Consider the following 18,468-nt stretch of genomic DNA (forward strand, 5'->3'; position numbering starts at 1 on the left):
AGAATAATCTCTAGGCTTTCACATTCTCTCTATACACATTTGGATCCTTTGTAACAAAGGTCATTATTGAAGTCATCATGAGTTATTTCAGAATATACTATGTGTATAAAAGGTATACATTTCCCTTTTAGATTTCCTCAATATGGCACTGCTCTCTTGAGAAGAACAAAGTCTGAGACTACAGATAGGAAGGGCCTGTGTGAATTTCTACTGCTGAGGAGCTACAGCAAAAAACAAAAATCAGTTACATTGGTGAGCTTTCCTAGAATCTTGCCTTATGTTAGAAATAGCTCTGCAACCTACATAGCACTTGTAAACTATGTATGTGTGAGATCTTCATTCCTGTATACAATGCTTTAAACCGGGAAACTAAAAAAATAAGTTTCTAATCTCAGTCCCAACCATGCCATGTGGTCCTGGGCAAATCAATTAACTTTTATCAGCTTACTTATAAAATCGATATGCTAAAATTTGCTATCTGCTGGACGCAAAGTAATTCTGTGAGAATAAAAAAATGGATAGATTTTTTAAAAAGGTTAAAACAGCCAAAAAAGATATTACTTTGAAGAAATCTCATGTGCAAAGTATTTCATGATTACTGGCAAGGAATGGTGAATTCATCTGTCATGACTGCCAGTAAGCAGTTTCTATTTTTATTTTTTGGAGGACATGATAAGATGTAACAATAAACATGGAACAGAGTGGCCCCAGGGAGAAAATTGCATTTTGAGCAGCTCTTACTGGACTCACTAAGGGTAAGCAAACATTATTTCAGTGGAGATTGACTATAAAATTAAAGGTAATTTGAAAAAAAAAGTATTTAACCCTTAAGAAGGATACATTTATTACATTTCCAGGAATGTTTTAGGAAATGTTCTAGTCAGAATAGTGAAATGCTGGTATCATTTTGTTTTCCTTGGCCTGCTATACTAATGTCTTCATGAGGTCTCTTCAAGGAGGACTTAGTCATACTTCACCCTGCAGATTGTTTTTACACATATACCATGCCAAGCAATTAGGTGTTCAGTTGATGCCAACTCACTGGAATTTTGGCATATAATATTAATTATGTGACAAGGTAGTGGGGGGAATGAACAGAGGCATTTGATAAGTTTGGTTAGAGCATGGTTTTGACAGGTAGAACATGTGAACATTGCTCTTTGGTCAATAGTAGAATTACCTCGTCCTTGTTCAGAAAGGGAAAAGGGAGGAAGAAAATGGACCGCTGGGCTTTTACACACATCATTTTCTTAGGTAATGTATTATGAAAGAGTCTTTCTCAAGTGCTAATGTATAAAAATTATTCTGTTGCAAATTTACTGAGGGAATAGTGCCCAGTCTAATAGTCCCTATTAGAATCAGCCATAATTCTAATACTGTGGTCACCACCACCTTACATTCTTATAATAAATTCCTTTTTCATAAGTTAGTTTCTATCATTTACAAAATAAATGATAACTGACTAAAGCACTGGCATTCCATGAAAGATTTCCTTTGAAAATGGAATTAAAATTTTCACAACTAGCCGATCTAGTTCAATGTTTGCATTCTATACATAAAGAAACTGAGGCCCCAATAATTACAATGATTTTCCAAGATCTTGCCCAAGTTCTTACTAAGTTCTATTTACCAGTGGAGTCAAAATCAGATCTTGAACTTCTATTTTATTTTATTTTATTTTATTTTATTTTATTTTATTTTATTTTATTTATTTTATATATAGGGAGAGCATGTGAGCAGGAGAGAGGGGCAGAGAGAGAGAGAGAGAGAGAGAGAAAGAGAAAGAGAGAAAGAGGGAGAGGGAGAGAAAGGGAGAATCTTAAGCAGGTTCCATGCTCAGCACAGAGCCTGAGACAGGACTCAATCCCACGACCCTGGCATCATGACCTGAGCCAAAATTGAGAGTCTGACATTCAACCAACTAAGCCACCAGGCGGCCAAATCTTGAACTTTTAATAACTCTTAAACATATACTTTCCCTTAACAAGTCAAAATTAACAAACTATTCTCTTAACTTGGAAATTTATGAAAGAGTTACACAGAGGAAAAAAAAATGGCCTCAGCAGTAGGAAGTTGAGAAGTGAAACCACATGGAAATCCCAAAGAAATCTACAAGATTGCTTTGGAGAATCTAGTGTTTCTTAGCCAGTAATGGTGAAGCAGTTCACTCCAGGGGAACGTGAATTTGAATCCTCTCAGAGTTCATTTTTTAGGTCTAAGGATGTGGACACCATCTATGTCTTTTAAACAGAGATGTAGGGGTGGGATGATCAGAAAACTTTTTTAAAAAGTTTTCTTTTAAAGAAAGGGTTCAAGGGTGCCTTGACAGAGAGGTACTTATATAAATAAAATTACAACCTAAAATAACAAAAGCACCTAAAATTACATTTTCTGATCTGCTCTTTCTACGCTTCCCCTGATTTATCTCATACCTGGGTCCTTTTTACTCCAATAATGCCTTCTTAGGCAGAGGATTTCCTGTCTCTCTATTTAAATACAGCCCCCCTTCTTACTTCTGTCATTTTCTAACAAATTACTACACGAATTCATTAAAAGCAATTACCAAATCTAAAGACTCTAAATTCTTTGCTTACTTGTTTATAATTTGTCAATTTTCACTACACTTTAGTTCTAAAAAAGGGAAAACATAGCCTATATTATACATGACTGTATCCCCAAGTACGTAATATGTGCTTCTTGAATGAATGAGGGAATAAATGAAGACAAGGCAGACCAGAGTGGTTACTGATTTCCTCAATTACCCATAGCAGGCAAGTATAACAGCAAAGGCTAGAACTAAGATTCCTACTATGTAGTCCTCTGCTCTTTCTGCTATATTATACAGTGCTTCTTCTCTGCATATCTATCTACATATCTCTATCTCTCTATCTCTATCTCTATCTCTACCTATGTCCATATCTAAATCTATCTATATCTATAATCTATCGATATTTATATACTTGTACCTATATCCATCAGTCAAGCAGCCAAAACCATTCAAGTTTCCTAATGAAGCGCTAACAGTACAGCCAGGGCACCTGGGTGGCTCAGTCAGTGGAACATCCTACTTCGGCTCAGGTCATGATGGAGCCCCACATCGAGCTTGCGTCTGTTAGCACTGAACCTGCTTTCGACCCTCGATCCTCCTCTCTCTCTGCCCCTTCCCCGCTCACGCTTACTCGCTCACAATAAATTAACATTAAAAAAATTATAAAAGTACAATCAAGGCTTCCCACCTCATGATTTAAAACAAGAAAACATGCTAAAAGAGACAAACAAATTTGGAATGAGTTAAGATGAAAAACAAGTCTTTTAAGGGCTGGAGAGAATGATTTATGAGGAGAGAACAAAAGAACCAAAAGAAGCAGTGTAGAGTCTAGTTACTGACTGTTTCAGAACGTTGATGAAACACAGAGGACAGAAAAAAAAAAAAAAGTGTACCATGAAACAGAACAGTACAGTGCTACTAATCCATATACATAAGTACTCGCTCACAAAAACACTTGCAATATTAGATTTTTAGCACCACTTTTATAGTAAATATGAATATCTATGCTGAAATTGACCATCATCCTTGACACAAAGGAGAATAGCAGAGGCTAAATATAATTTCTGGTATAAAGGCCTTCATTTCCATGTTGAATTTACTCAAATAGTGTTTAATTTGCAAAGCATTCCCATTCCCCGCAGGGTGCCTCACAAAATAAAGGAGAGCTACTGAAAGTCTAGTATAAAGAGAAAAAAAAAAAAAAAAACTAAAGCAGGCCTGACACCAAGACAATTTTCCTGGAAGTGAATCTACTGAATTGTGAAATAATCTTCCAAGTGAAGTAATTACGTTTAATTTTCAAAGGAACAAAGTTGGCTCTTAGTGTGTTGAGAACTTTTTCCGTCTCAGAAAATTTTCGAAACTTTCAAGCCAAAGACTTATGTGCACCGATGACTTCTAAGAGAACTTCCACCTTATTCTACTAATTCCAAGGACAAAAGGACTTGAAGAGGAAATGATGAAGCAGAGACTTGGTTTCAAAAATCATTTTCCCTCTTCCGGTGGAGAAGCCCATTGATCTTTTGGCAAAGGAGTGGTTAAGGGAAGGAAAATGTGTATCTTTTATTTACAAGTGTTAGTCACATTTAAAATTTTTTTTAATGTTATTTGTTTTTTTTATTGTTTCTTTATTTTAAAAGGATGAAATTGGAGAATTTATATATGTTACAATGGGATAATCAGGATTGTGAATTTTATGCACATTATTTTCACTGAACTCCTTATGGAAAGGTACTAAAACAATGTAGAACCCCATTTGTACATAATTTCTAAAAGAATTATGATAACCATTTGAAAACTGGTTTAAGTTCAGCAGTTCCCTGCTGTAACTTTGTCAAACCCAGATGAGGAAACTACAAGGTTATAATATTTGGGTATCTTAAGAGACTTATTTAAATTGTTATACTTTACCTAACTGTTCACTTTAAAAATATTTATTACAAAGCAGAAATAAAAATAAGGTCCTATGTGAATAATTTAGAATGAAGTTTTCTCATTTGTTTACAGAACAGTGTAGACAATAGGGCATGTGGTGCTTATTCAAGCATTGTGGTTCCTTCTGGACATTCCACTTTCTGCTTCTCATTCTCCTACTTTATTAAAAAAGAAAAATCATTCAACTAGTATTTATTGGGTGTCTACTTGGTGCTAGTTATTGTTCAGCTTATAGCTATCTGGCAGCCAATCTCCAGGAGGATTGCCAATGATTCATACCCTAGTTAGTGTACTCCTTCCCACCTGAGCCGGAGTTTGTGTGTGTGACTGGTAGAGTTACAGCAGAGCAAAAGTGTGTGATTTCTAAGCTTGGGTCATCAAGCACATTGTCATTTCTACCCTCTTCTCTCTTGGACCATTTGTTCTGGGTAAATGCAACAGGTATATGAGGAGGCTACTCAAGATGTCCAGTGGAGCCGTCCATACCGTGGAGAGCTAAGTCATCCTGCAAACAGCCAGCACCAACTTGCCAACTATGTGAGTCAGACATCTTGGATCTAGATCTCCCTTGCCTACTGAAGCCTTCAAATGGCTGTAGCCCCCACAACACCCTGATTGCAACCCTGTAAGAGAGACCCCAAGACAGAGGAGCCCATCAGACTCCTCCCAGATTCCTGATCCACAGAAACCATGAGACAAGAAATGTTTATTCTTGTTTAAAGGCATTAAATCATGAGGTAATTTTTTATATAGGAACAGATAATTAATACGGCCTATTTTGTCATATGAGAAAAAATAAACATGTGGTAACTAATTATGTGATTTGTAAGATAACAAAGTGTATGTACTAGAAGGACTTTAGGATGTCTCTTTTGTTCACGTCTAGAAAAAAATTTGGATTCTCAAACTGCAACACACTCTTATCTGAAGATGATAGATTTTTCATTAATTATTGTAAACAATTACTAAAATTAAGGGACCAACCATTATTTTGCTATTATTAGTAATTTACTTTGAACAGCATGAAGACCTGAAACAATCTGTATTTTTCTAAGTACTGAAATAGGTCTCTTAGGTAGTCTAAGAAATAAATGAAACAAAACTGACAGCAGGATTACTTCCCATAAGAGTTGCAATTGATTGCAGCCAGACTCTATGAGTAGAATATCAAGATCTTATTTCTACTCAGTTATTTTCTGTGGGAGGAGATGTGCTGGCAGTAAAATTGATGTGAAAAAAGAGAGAGACTTTCCTAATCAAAAAGTATACTTGTTACTTGTTCTGCAAGAGTCTATGGAAAAACCCCCAAAGAGGCCTGAGTCTCCATATTAGTAACAGACTTTGACTAGAGCTTATTAAGTGAAGTTCTACAAAATTTCTGTTTTCTTTCTGAGATAGGCTAGGTGTCTGCAGTAAGAGAGAACATGTAGTATCTGTACATCCTCTGCTTTAGGAATTTCTTTGTTTAGAAATCACATTGACCAACTGTTTAATGTTGCCATAAATGAGTAAGAAGACACTGCTACAGAATGTCCTGTGGAAAGTGTTGAAGGGTCAGAATACCCACCTAGAATGGCTACCTGGTTTAGCTGTCAGATTTCAGCTACACGAGATCTAATCTCTTTGGCATGCATATTCATCTCTCTATCTCTATATGTCTGGCCTATTTATAAAGAACCCCACCCTAGGGAAAAAGGGAAGGCCAAAAAAATGACATCTGGTAATGATAGTTATTGCTTAGTTTTTCATGTAATCATAAATTAAGAGAGAGTTAGTTAAGACCTTCCTAACTGGTCTCTGTATCATTCATTGTGATCTTTAATTTTTCCCTCAATAAAATAGAACAGTACTATTTTCCTCAGAGCTAACAAGTTAAACAGCACTTAATCCATTTGTGTTAGGCTCCTCTTTAAAATACAAACATATATTTATTTGGTTAGGCATGTCTGTAACTTATAATCTATGTAAATTATTATGACCAGGACGGGTGCGTGTTCTTCTCTATGCCTTGTGAGGAGAGAAGGGGTAGAAACCTTGCCTCCAGTGGAGAGAGAGTTATTTGAAAGTACCATGTGGCATCGGGAAGCAAGGGGAGGGTGAGCTGCTTCTGTGGAAGCTTTAGGACAGCTATAGGCCACCTGAGCTGGTGAACTTGGGTGTTGGGGGTGAGAGAAGGCCTCAAGCTCGGAGGGGAGTAAGCAGGACAAAGTTGGTTACAGAAAACTGTATCTGAATCTGGATACTGAGAACCACAGGCACAAGCGGTTGTCTTCCCTTTGTTCAGGCATAAATGGAAGACATTTTAATGAAATTTTAAATAGTCATCTACCTACCTTTGGGAGTGTCCCTAGAAATCAGAAGAATAAGAGAAGAGAAGCCAGAGGACAGTTGGAAATTGTCCAAATCCAGGCCACCCTGTGGTCTAATATGCCTATCAAAGCAAATTTCCTCACTAGTATGGTTTCAAAACTGGTCTTAAAAGCCCTTGTTAATGACCTGGTAATTGTTTTAATAGCTTCTCAGTCAAGCGTGAAGTGCTGTAGTTGACATGTCAGCAAGGTATGAAGGATGGAGAAAGTTCACTCCCCGGGTAGCTAGGGTATCATTAAGCATTCCTGCTTACATTTTGGCTTGCTTAGCAATAAAAATTTATTTACTGTATCCATAAAACTTGTCTCTCTAGCTGCCTAAGGAAGTCTCCATTCAGGTTGGCTCTGTAAGAGGAATGTTGAAGGAATTCTTGATGAGCAGTGACTTTCCCTTTTCTGAGCAGCTTCGTCAGTGGGTGATGAAGTCATTTTGTTCAAATTCTCTCTTGCTTCTTTGATATGAAGAGATGCCCCAAATCCCAGGAGGGAAATAACCTTTAAAAAGCATTTTTTCCAGATTTACATTTAACTGATACTCATACATTCACTTACTTAAAATTATTTTACGTACATTTTATGTACCAGCTACCATTCCAGGCAATGGGGATATAATAATGAGTAAAATCTATAGCATTAAGGACAACATATTCTAATGAGAGAAAAAGAATGTATGTGTGTTATACATATATGTGTACATGCATATGCACGTATGCATATGGAAAAACACTAATATATGTGAGTAATGGTAACATTCTATGGAGAAAAACAATGCAAAACCAGAATAAGGAGGGCTGACGGTATAATGGAAAAGGAGTTTTGTTTCATTTTCTTTTATGTAGGGTCATAAAGAAAGGCTGATATTTGAGCTGATAGAAGTAAAGGGAGCAAGGGAGCGAGTTAGGGAGGTATCTGGTAGAATAAAGTTTCAGGTAGAGGAAAAAACAAAGACCCTGAGGTGGAAGCAAACTTGCTATGTTTCAGCAAAAATAAGGAACTCTGTGTGGCTGACAGTGCCTAAGGAAGAAAATAATACAGACAAGGTGAGGGAAGAAAGTAACAGAAGGAGGCAGATCTTGTAGGGCTTTACCTCTGAGTGAAGTGGGAGAGTTCTAGCAGAAGAGTCCCAAGATGGAAATTACATTTGAAAAGAAGTCTCTGGTTGTCCCTGAGATAACACTGTGTGTGTGAAAGAGGGCAGGTGCAGTCAAAGGAGGAGACCAAAGCAATTATCCAAAGAGACATGGTGAGTTAGGGTTGTGAGGGTGCAGAGGGTAGTAACTGATTGGTTCTAGATATATTTTGGAGGCAAAACTGATAAGATTCATCATCATACTGGCTATGGGGTTGTAAAGAAAGTGAGTAAAAGATGACTCTAGAGCCATTTATCCTGAGCAACAGCACGATTAACTCTCTGTTAATGAGATGGAGAATACTGAGTACTCACTAGGTGTCAGACCTACTATGAAGCCAGTAAGTGACAGAGGTAGAATTGAAACCATGTATAGCAGGTGCGTGTGTGTGTGTGTGTGTGTGTATCTAATAAGCATTATATGCTTTCACCTCTCTAATTACATGAGAGCATATAGGATGCTTGGAACTGCATGGGCTATTTTGTGACAATGATATATCAGAATTTAAGCAGGAATGAGACAGCACATGCAAGTGTGGTCACTGAGAGTTTCATAAAGTATGAGCAGGATAAAAGAGAACTATGAGGAACAGGTAGCCCTTGGGGATTACAATTGCAGGGTGCCATTACTACCAGTGGGCTTGAAAATGCCAGGAACAGGAGTGTTTATGAGAATATGTAAAGGGCTGTAATCATAGCTTTAGGAGAGAGGTGTCCTACAGTAACTGTCACCAGGAACATAGGTAGAGGGACTCAGGCTCTTGTAAACCTTTGCCTGAGGTGGAAAGACCCAAGTGAATAAAAACCCACTCTTTTTTGCATGCTGATCTTCTGCAGGCATTGCCTGACCAGAAGCCACAGAGCAGTTGGTAACCCTATAGAAGGCTAGTTGCCCAGGAATAGAGCCGGATGGAGATGTGTCGATCTGAGCTGCGGTGGAGAATATCTGGTATGCAGCTAGACCTAGAGAAAAAAGGGAACAAAGAAAAATGGCAGAATGGGAAAGTAGAAACAAATCTTTAGCTCTTGATGATGTTCCTGCATCACCCTACTGCATCTGGAATTACCAACTCCAGGCTTTTATATTTATATTATTTATATTTATATTTATATTTATATTTATAATTTTAGATTTACAGAAAAGTGACAAAAATAGCAGATAATTCCCATATGCCCTTAACCAGCTCCTCCTAATGTTAACATCTTACATACCCATAATACAATTATCAAAACTAAGAATGAATGCTGGTATAATACTATTAATTATACTATAGACTATTTTTGGGTTTTTCTAGTTATTCTGTTAATATCTTCTTTTCTATTTCAGGATGCACTGCAAATTACCACATTGAATTTAGTTATTATGTCTCTTTAGTCTCCTTCAATCTGTGATAATTTCTCAATCTTTCCTAATTTATTTATTTTTTTAAATAACCTTCACACTTTGGAAGAGTACTAGTCAATTATCTAATAGAATGTCCCACAATGTGAGTTTATCTGATGTTTTCTCATGATTATATTATACATTTTTGGCCATAAAAACAAAGAAACAATAAGCCCTTCTCAGTATATCATATCAGCTATATGATGTCAGTATGACTTATTACCTAACTACTAATTGATCTTACTGTGTATGATGGCAACATAGATCTCTTAGTTAACATGGTCTCAGTCAGGTGCAAACTTCTTTCATGTGAGATGATTAAATACCTTTATTTCTATTATTTAAGCCAGTGTTAGTTGGTATTTTCTTACTTGCAGATGGATATATCTTAACAAGTACACCAGTCCTTCATCATATCTTCCTATTCCCCAGGGTACCTTATTTACTGTATGACAAAATGAATAACTTAATCAAAAGTCCCTGAATTGTATATTTAGGACCTGTGTATATCGTCAATTTATAGAAAACCAAAGTCACAGAATTGCTTTTTATCTAACTGACCTTTAAATTTTTGAAACAAAATAATACATGCATGATTAAAACAAGAAAGCATTTAATGATTAAATTCAAGGACTGAAAGACAGAATTAGAGGAATTTTTAGTCCAACCTCCTGTATAATTATAGAATCGTCTTTAAAAATATTTTAAGGTTTATGTATTTATTTTTGATATAGAGAGAACAGGAGCTGGGGAGGGGACAGAGAGAGTGGGAGAGAGAGAATCTCAAGTAGGCTCCACCCTGTCAGCACAGAGCCCTGCGCAGGGCTCGATATCAGAAACCTTGAGATCATGACCTAAGCCAAAATCAAGTCAGATGCTTAACCGACTGAGCCACCCAGGTGCACCAAAAGAATTCTTCTAAAGGCAGGCTTAAAACATTAAAAATTACTCATTTTGTCCTGCAGTATTGGTTCTTAGTGTGGGAGCAAGGATGGAAGAATGCAGGTGTTACACCTCTTCCATCCATGTTGGCATCGATTGATTAACCAACCCTGTTTGAGCACAGATGATCATTACTAAATGCATGTATTTTCATTCAGACACATTGCCTTATCTTTTTCAGAACATTTTAAGAGTGAATTAGAGAGACACTAATAAACAAACTCCTCAAGTTTCAGTGATAATACAACAGAACTTTATTTTTTACTCAAATAGAAGTCCAAAACAGGTGCTTCAGGTGGGCAGGTTGCCACTTCTGACATGCAGTCCAGGGCCCCTGGCTCTATATGTTTTGTGGCTCAGCCATCCCCTAGAACCTGCTGGGTAAAATGCATAGGAGAAAGAACTCCTGCTTCTTGAAAACTCTGTCTTGGAAATGATACATGTTTTTTTCACTCATATTTCATTGGCCAAGCTTTTCACATGGCCACACACCTCGAAGAAGGGAGCCTGGGATATATAATCATAGGGGGCAGGCACCTTCCAGAAATATGTACAGAACATAGAGGAGCAGCACTTGTGTTTGTTCCTCAGTTAGCTGCCTCTGTCACAGGTGGCTGATTTAAACACTTGGTGAAATACAGATATAATGTGTCTGGGGTCTTTCTCTGACCTAACGTTCTACTATGAGGTCTGCAAACTTTTCCTATAAAAAGCTTGGTAGTAAATACTTTAGGCCTCTAGGTCATATGATCTCTGTTGCGGCTAAGTCAGCTCTGTCATTCCACTGGAAAGCTGTCTTAGACCTAATGCCAGTGAATGAGTGTGGCTGTGTTCCAGTAAACTTTATTTATGGACACTGCAATTTAAATTTCATATAATTTTCATAGGCAGTGAAATATCTTTTAAGCTGTTTTTCCAATCATTTAAAAATATAAAAACCTTCATGGTTCTCAGGCCATATAATAGGCTGCAGACCAGATCGGACCTCTAGGCTTTACTCTGCTGACCCCTGATCTAGTACCACTCTTTACAAATTAAGATCAATGTATCATGATTTGATTTCAGTGAATACTTGCTAAGTCTTTTTTTTTTTAATTTTTTTTAACATTTATTTATTTTTGAGACAGAGAGAGACAGAGCATGAATGGGGGAGGGTCAGAGAGAGAGGGAGACACAGAATCTGAAACGGGCTCCAGGCTCTGAGCAGTCAGCACAGAGCCCGACGCGGGGCTCGAACTCACGGACCGCGAGATCGTGACCTGAGCCGAAGTCGGACGCTTAACCGACTGAGCCACCCAGGCGCCCCACTTGCTAAGTCTTAATACCCACTTATTTCCCCCCCAAAGTTCTGATAAATCACTTATTAATTAGAATATATTCTGGAAATCACATGCAATCTAAGTCATCTCACTAAGTTGATTTCATACTGCATTAATTATAGCTAAAATGTATTAAACACCCAAGAAGCATAATCATTTTACATACATTATTTTAGCTCTTTAAAATACCCTATGACATAGCTATTACCATGCCTACTTTATCACTGAAGAATCCAAGGCTCAAAATAGCTAGAAGTATTTTGATTATATTCCACACAGCAAAAAAGGTAAAAGTCAAAATTGAAACTCAACCTGTATACGACAACCTGCACTCTTTTCATCACACCAAAGTTTCTCGGCCTTCGAGGTGTGAGCTCATTAAAAGCTGATAGCTATTCTTTCATTCTCTCTTTATACCTGTGTTTGGACTTGATTGCGCCTTTTCATGTGCATTTTATCCTTTTCAGTGTGAAAATAATGTTCCTTCCATGGAGCCCAAACTGCACAACTAATGCCACGTGACACTAAGTGTAGTAAGTAGTTCAGTACGAAGAAAAGTTTCTCAGTGTGGAGAGCGGCTCTGAAATCATAATGTCTGTTATTGACAGTGAACCAGAGAAAAGCCTGATGACAAAGAGCCCACGTTGTGTCTCAAGAGAGAGAGAGGATAAAAGCAAGTAGGACTTCAGTGGTTGTGCCTCTGAGCTCTGCAGAAGTGCAGGTCTTACTCTGTTACTAACCGGTATGACCTTGGGTAACGTACTTCACCTCTCAGGTCTGTAATCTCAGAATTGTTTATTGAATTTTAGACTCTGACCTTTTTACAAAGGGACTTAAGGGAACATGGGTGAATCAAATTTAACACCTATTTTGCAAAACTCACAAGATTACTAATTGGCATAAATTGCTTGCCAGTGAGGGCATGTGACAGTGCTTTGCAAATTGATACAAAAAAGAAACTTCACAAATAAAAGCTATGTTATGAATATCCTAGATTGCATCACAGATTATATTCAGTTAAGGTCACATCATACTAGTTCTCATTTTGTCGGATATAGAATCTTTAACAGGAGTAATGTTATTTGCCCCTTCCCTCATCATATAGATTTTCAAACTGATGAATACATTCATCTCTGTTTATATTTGCCCTTTGGATGAAATGTTCCTTTAATGAAAGTATATGCCTTCCCTAAGAACAAAAATTACATTTCATAATAAATCTATATCCTTGAAATACTGTGTGAATTTTCAAGCATAGATATCAGTGAAGTATTATTTTAGAGGATAAAAGTAGCCATTTTCCAGCTCATTGACCCTTCAGTGGTGTTTTCATGGGGATGTCACAGGCAGGACGAGATGGCAGCATCAGCAGAAGAGGTGAAATCAGTATCTGTCTTCCGTACCCCTTCCCTACCTCGTGCAGTGAAATTCAGTACAAAGAAAACTGATATGCGTGGTATTAAATAACTCAACAAGAAAGAGCTAGAGAAAGTTCTTTGTAGCAACACCTCCTGCAACACACAAGTCTCTCCCCTGGCAGACTATTTCCTTTTAACCATTTGAGGCTTCTCACATTTCCGCTGCAGCTGGAGCCCATCCCAAGGCACTTCCTGCCTCTTCGGATTTTTGGCACAGGGCCTTGTGCTGTTCCATTTGGCTCTCCTAGAGGCATCTGATTTGTTGCTATGAGGCTCAGTTCTGTCTCTATTGTTGCCTTCATCGTAAGTTTAAGATGTCTACTTTTCAGAGACAGCTGTACCAGCTTTGATGTGTGTGGGGATGAGAAGGGAGAAGCGAATGCCATTTTTCTCTATTTTTTGACACCAAGCAGTTTAAATTTCCACTAAGGGAGAACGCAAGCAAAGCCAATTTTCTTATTAAATAAAAATGCCACATTATACTTTGGGAGCCCTCGCCAAGATCCGACCAGAATCTGTACTTCACCTAAATATCCGAGGAAAGCCATTTAGTAATACTAGCCCAGTAATAGTGATTGACTTCTGTTTAGTTATATCAATCAGAATCTAAAATGTACATTTATTTGGACTCAGCGGCACAGCTTCTAGGAATTTATCCTACAGACAGACTGAAAAATGTGCATCAAGAAATATATATAAAGATCACAATGCTGGGTCATAACGGCCCCGTGGCAGCAATAGCCTAAGGCTAAGGAACAGATCTCCTGTCCACTTCAGCCTCAGCTCAGCATTCTTTATTCACCACTGATAACTTCTTATTCCCCGCAGGTACTTATGTATGTGCCACACATACATGCTTTTCAAAGGCCAACCGTCTCTACAACTATGAGAACACATGGGAATGAAGGAAAACACAGCCTATCAAAGAAGGCAAGAAACACTGCCAAGATTGTTTCCTTTTGTGTTGATGACCTGTTTGATTTTAATGAAGCTAGTAGTAAATGAATATATGGCAATATATGAAGAAAGAATACATAGAAGGATAAGATTAGAAATCTTTTCTCTTTGCCCCCAGTATCAGCAGTTTTAGATATACCCTCTGGTATACATTTCTAAGTGTGTATGTATGTAGGTGCATATGTGTGCAAGCATGGTTTTCATAAATGATATCAAAATACACACCTCGTTCCATGGCTTATTTTTTTACTTAACATTTGAGCCCTTTCTATGTGACTACACATAAATCCACCCTACAATTTTGATAGCACCACAATATTTAGAATGCAAATTTCATTAATTTATTTAACCAATCTATCATTGGTACATACCTAGATTGTTTGATGAATTAAAAAAACTGGAAACAGACCCAATGATTCAAACTGTGTCAATGGGTATATTGAAAAAATTTTCAATTCACACTTATTTCCCTCTCTCTCACTTGCCTTCCAGCTAACATTCAAAATTGTCCTGTGCTTGGTTCTACTGAAAATCCTTTCATTAAAACAAAGAAACAACAATTTCTAATTGCAGAAAACAATCTCATAGATAAACAAATAAAGGGATTTATTTGTTTCTGCTTTGAGTGTCAGGAATTCCCATCCATGAACTTAGTTAAGATGTGGTCATACTAGAGTGGGGTGGGTCCTTAATCCCATATGACTAGTGTCCTTATGAGAAGAGAAGGAGAGACAGGGAGACAGACATATACAAAGGGAAGACAACGTGAAAACACAGGGAGTACACCATGTGCCAATTTGCCAGCAAATAGTAGGAGAAAAGCGTGGAACAGATTCTCTCTGTGAGGCCCCCCAAAAGACCCAACACTGCTAAACCCTTAATTTTGGACTTCTGTCCTAACCTATGATAGAAAAACATTTTCTTGTCTTAAGCTACCCAGTCTCTGGTACTTCGTGATGGCTGTCCTAGGAAACTAACATGCCCACTAGAACTATGGGAGTTGGAGAGGGACCATTTTCCAGATAATTCAGATGTTATTACAAAATTCCTAAGAAGAAATATTGAGCGAACCAAACCAGACCAAAAGCAAGCAGATGACAGCACCACCAAAAAACAAAATTAAAATTATTGGGTGGTAGAACCTTGAAATATAACCCAAACATTTTTCAAACCCCATATAGCTATGTTTATTTATTTGGTATTCTTATGCCATCCTCTTCCACAAAAAAATTTGAGAAAATTTACATAAAAGTAACAATATAATGCAATCATAAATGTATAAAGAATAGCAAAAGTCAAACAATAATGGAAGGTAGAAGAGGTAGAATGATTTCAGTAGAACACAACACTTAAAGCTACATTTCCTGGTATTTGTCAAAGAGAATATGAGTCCATGCAACTTTTATTACCTGACTGTTTAGAAAGAAGTGACCTTTATTCCTACCCATGAGAAGAAATGTGTATTTAAGTAAGTTCAGAATTAAACTAGCCTTCAGGAACATCAAAACTCAGTCTCAAATTAAATTCCAGAAACAAGAAAGACTGAATCTGGAGGAAAGTAATGTCTTCTAAAGCTTCAAAACATCATTTCAATCTTTCCTACATAGTATTTCACACTCAAAACAAAAAATTATCAACTATACCAGGACTTGGGATCAAATGACCAAAATAAGACAAGCAAACAATAGAAAGACCCATTGGAGAACTAGATATTGGAGTTATCAATCAGAGATTTTAAAACAAATGTGATTAACAGGCTTAAGGATGTAAATGACAAGATGGTGAGTTTCAGGTAAACATAAGAGCCAGGCTTTCAGAAATTTAAAAAATGGACAAGTCAAGATAGTGATGTGCCTTTGCAGAAGGAGGGTGGAGTTTAGTGATACTACAAGGAGACTTTTAGAAGTGTTCATATTGTTTGATTTCCTGAACTGCTTGATGATTTCATGGATGTGTTTCCTCTCTGAAAATTAATAGAGTGGTACATTTTCTGTATTACATGGTATACTTCAACTAGACATTTCCTTAAAAAATGTACATACTACTGAGTGTCTGCAGTAAATGCATATTCTAGTGTTGATTGAAAGGAGGTAAGCTTATAGCTGTCTGTGATTTCCAGACGAAATGCAATTTAGCGAGAGAAACCTGATGTCTTACTGAAGGATAATCGCTCAATAGGTAGAAAAGGCAGAGGTTATAGTCTAGAGTAGTAACACAATAACTATTAAAAGAATGAATGAATTGCCTATTTTTCCTCCTACTGAAAAAGGTGGTACATATACAGGACTAAATAAGTAAACATAAACATTCGTGTTTCAGATTTCTTTAGGGTGCCCAGTTCTTTTACATATAGGGACAGAACAAACCATATAATATTGAAATTGGGAGAAAAGAAGTAATCTTTTCATATTAGGCCCTTTCTGTGATTTATTATGTATTATTTGGGAATTTTTAATTTTTTCTTGCTTCTCTGAAAATGTACTATACATACTCCCTGGCTTACAGCTACACAGACATCAGCTAATGGGAATATTCTAGTTAGGGTCATGCAGATGATGTACTTGTGGGCTTGCTGGACATAGTTCTCAACATTCCATGTCAATGCCCAGGCCGGTTAACACTAAACATATGATTTAATAGATTTTCAAGAATGAACAAGTTCTATTTCTCTTGTTTTTTAAGGCAAATTGTAACAGTCTCTCATTCTGATTGAGAAAATAAGTATTGACAGAAGAAAAGCCTAATGGCCTATTTAAGAACCACAGAGTTGAGGGAAATTTCCCTTTTCACCATTTTAAACGTAGGGCTCCCTTTAGGGTTCAGTATATGTTTCCAGTGTGGTTAAAGTGAATGCTTAAATAACATTTTAAAGAAAAAAAAAATCAACACTCTTTGTCACTCTACTTCATAAAGAATTCACAAAGCTTAGAGAAAATAAAGATTAGAAAATTGTGGCTGGGTTGTATGCCTCGAAAATGGGTCACTTATGCATACATATGTAATCATTCATTCAACAGATATAGGGAGCCCCTGCTGTTTGTAAATTAAATTGCATGACTCCTTCAACTGTCTATAGTTTACTGGGTTGAGAGGTTATATATAGCACTAAGCTAAGAATAGTACAAAATGATTGCAGACAAAATACTAAAAGAAAATGACAATGGAATGTATGTTTAAAATTACTGATTGTATGTTCATAGGGGAAGCTATGGAAGAGGAAATCACAAATTAAAGTGTGCCTTGAAAGATGGGAAGGAGTTGGATAGCAAGGGCAAGGACCATTGATTGTTTTTTCCTTTTCTTAGATGAGAAGGCAACGTATGAAAACTTATGTACATGTCAAATTTGGGGGAGAATAATAAGAGAATTCCAACTCATAAAAAGATAGTCATGGAATACAAAGTTAGAAAAAGTTTTGGGGAAAAAACATTTATGTAAGGCAAAGTAAAGTGTTTGGATTTGAGACAAGAGAACAAATGAAGGCAACTTGGAGTAAGAGAAAAATTATAAAGTTTGAGGTAAGAGGGACTTGGATTTGCATTCCAGCCCTCCTAAATATGTATGTCTCCTTTTCCTTATAAAAAGAAGATAATATTATCAGGTAATTGTACTGTGAGTCTTAACTATAATAATATGTATAGAGTGCTGAGCCAAATAAACCCTTAATACATATTAAAACATCACCCAACTCTTTCATTTTATGCTATGAGTGGTTTATAGTGTATATAGTATAACATTTTTGAGTTGGCTGATGGCTTAATAAAGACTGTATTTAAGGGAGATAAATCTGACAGCAATTTGGAAGTCTTGGAGGAAAGGAAGCTAGATGCTAAAGCCATTTTATTGGGGTAGGGAATTTGAACCCCCCCAAAAATGTATGTATAAAGAAGATGTGGCATAGCTATACAATGGAATATTACTCCATCATCAAAAAGAATGAAATCTTGCCATTGCAACCATGTGGATGGAGCTAGAGTGTATTATGCTAAGCGAAATGAGTCAGTCAGAGATAGACAAATACCATACGGTTTCACTTATATGTGGAATTTAAGAAACAAAACAGATGAACATAGGGGAAGGGAAAAAAAAAAGGGATGGAAGCAAATCATAAGAGACTTTTTTTTTTAATTTATTTTTAACGTCTATTTATTTTTGAGAGAGAGAGAGACAGACAGACAGACAGATCAGGGGAGGGGCAGAGAGAGAGGAAAACGCAGAATCTGGAGCAGGCTCCAGGTTCTGAGCTGTAAGCACAGACCCCAACTTGGGGCTCAAACCCATGAACTATGAGATCATGACCTGAGCTGAAGTCCCACGCTTAACCAAATGAGCCACCCAGGTGCCCCAACCATGTGAGACTCTTAACTATAGAGAACAAACTGAAGGTTGATGGAGGGAGGTGGTGGGGGATGGGCTAAATGGCTATTTTTGCTATGAGCACCAGGTATTGTATGTAAGTGATGAATC

The 18,468-nt window shown here is 37.0% G+C and overlaps 1 long non-coding RNA gene across 1 annotated transcript; it reads left to right on the forward strand.

Moving 5' to 3' along the window:
* The first annotated feature begins 166 nt into the window (after positions 1–166).
* Positions 167–14,192, forward strand: LOC107181224. The gene is made up of 4 exons (XR_001512039.2): positions 167–252; positions 667–755; positions 4,925–5,020; positions 13,873–14,192. It is a non-coding gene; the product is annotated as an uncharacterized LOC107181224 (long non-coding RNA).
* The last annotated feature ends 4,276 nt before the right edge of the window (positions 14,193–18,468 follow it).

Source organism: Panthera tigris, chromosome C2 (assembly GCF_018350195.1).
Source record: "Panthera tigris isolate Pti1 chromosome C2, P.tigris_Pti1_mat1.1, whole genome shotgun sequence".
Taxonomy (NCBI): Eukaryota; Metazoa; Chordata; class Mammalia; order Carnivora; family Felidae; genus Panthera; species Panthera tigris.